This window comes from Dioscorea cayenensis, unplaced genomic scaffold, assembly GCF_009730915.1.
Source record: "Dioscorea cayenensis subsp. rotundata cultivar TDr96_F1 unplaced genomic scaffold, TDr96_F1_v2_PseudoChromosome.rev07_lg8_w22 25.fasta BLBR01001817.1, whole genome shotgun sequence".
NCBI classification, from domain to species: Eukaryota; Viridiplantae; Streptophyta; class Magnoliopsida; order Dioscoreales; family Dioscoreaceae; genus Dioscorea; species Dioscorea cayenensis.
The window spans coordinates 24,385-24,976 of record NW_024088208.1 but is presented as its reverse complement, the minus strand read 5'-3'; the positions used below and the strand labels follow the sequence as shown (position 1 = coordinate 24,976).

The 592-nt window shown below is 45.9% G+C and overlaps 1 non-coding gene across 1 annotated transcript; it reads right to left on the bottom strand.

Annotated features, from left to right (window-relative positions):
- Nucleotides 1–284: 284 nt before the first annotated feature.
- LOC120257050 lies at nucleotides 285–391 on the bottom strand. The gene has a single exon (XR_005535498.1). It is a non-coding gene; the product is annotated as a small nucleolar RNA R71 (small nucleolar RNA).
- Nucleotides 392–592: the final 201 nt, after the last annotated feature.

The following is a 592-nucleotide window of genomic DNA, read 5'->3' as shown; positions in this document are numbered from 1 at the left end:
TATCGTGCGTCCCCCGATTACACCTCAGAACTTTGAGTTGAAGCCAGCATTCATCCACATGTTGCAGCAATCTGCACAGTTATATAGAGAGTTTTCTCGAGGTGTGTGATATGCTGAAGATAAACGGAGTGACGGATGATGCCATCAAGTTGAGAGCCTTCCCATTTTCCCTAAAGGGGAGAGTGAAGCAGTGGTTACACTCATTACCTAGAGCATCGATCACCACATGGGAGGAGATGGTAGAAGCTTTTCTTGCCCGTTATTTCCCTCTTGGAAAATCTGCAAAGCTTAGGAATGAGATCTCATCCTTTGTTCAGTTGGAATTGGAGTCTCTATTTGAGACATGGGAAAGGTTCAAGGAGCTCCTGAGAAAGTGCCCGAAACACGGATTCCCGGAGTGGATGATTGTTCAAACCTTTTACATTGGTTTGAACCTGAGTACAAGGCAACTCTTGGATGCGGCAGCAGGAGGTACCTTAGGTAGCAAGACCCCCGATGAAGCTCGACAGTTAATTGAAAAATGGGGTTAAACAGCTACCAATGGAATGCTAGGGAGAAGAAAAAAGTGGCCGGTCTCCATGAAATAGATGCG